The sequence below is a fragment of the Octopus bimaculoides genome, chromosome 7, assembly GCF_001194135.2.
Source record: "Octopus bimaculoides isolate UCB-OBI-ISO-001 chromosome 7, ASM119413v2, whole genome shotgun sequence".
Classification (NCBI taxonomy): domain Eukaryota; kingdom Metazoa; phylum Mollusca; class Cephalopoda; order Octopoda; family Octopodidae; genus Octopus; species Octopus bimaculoides.
In genome coordinates, this window is record NC_068987.1 from 54878526 (window position 1) to 54879438 (window position 913).

A 913-nucleotide genomic window follows, 5' to 3' on the forward strand; every position below is an offset into this window, starting at 1 on the left:
TCTCTCTCTCTCTCTTTCTGTATCTCTCTATCCTTCTTTCTCTTTCTCTCCATTTTTTTCTTTTACTTGTTTCAGTCATTTGGCTCCGGCCATGCGGAGCACCGCTTTTTAGTTGAAGAAATCGACCCTTGGACTTATTCTTTGTAAACCTGGTACTTATTCTATCAGTGTCTTTTGCTGAACTGCTAGTGTAACAAGGACGTAAACACACCAACATCGGTTGTCAAGCGATGGTGGGGGACAAACACAGACACAAACACACAAATATATATATATATATATATGACGGGCTTCTTTTAGTTTCCGTCTAGCAAATCCACTTACAAGGCTTTGGTCGGCCCGAGGCTCTAGTAGAAAACATTTGCCCAAGGTGTCACGCAGTAGGACTGAACCCCGAACTATGTAGTTGGGAAGCAAGCTTCTTACTACACAGCCACGTCCTCTTTCTATGAAATGTAGTGACTGGAGAAATCAGTCAACTAACTAATCAACCAATATTTATATTGACTATTACCTATCTACCTATCTGTCTGTCTAGCTAGCTATATAATAGCTGCCTGTCTGAGTGTCTGCATCTCTCTCTCTCTCTCTCTCTCTCTCTCTCTCTCTCTCTCTCTCTCTCTCCCTCTCACTTTCATACTCTGGACTATAGCCATGCTGGGACATCGTCTTCAAGGGTTTAGTCGAAGAAACCGACACCCAATGCTAATTTTTTTTCAAGCCTGTTACTTAATCTTTCGGTCTCTTTTACCGAACCAGTAAGTTATGGAGACGTAAACAAACCGATACCAATCGTCAAGCGATGAGGAGACAAATGCAAACACACACACATACATACGTATGTGTATATATATATATAATATATATATACATATATATACACACACACACACACACATATATATATATATAT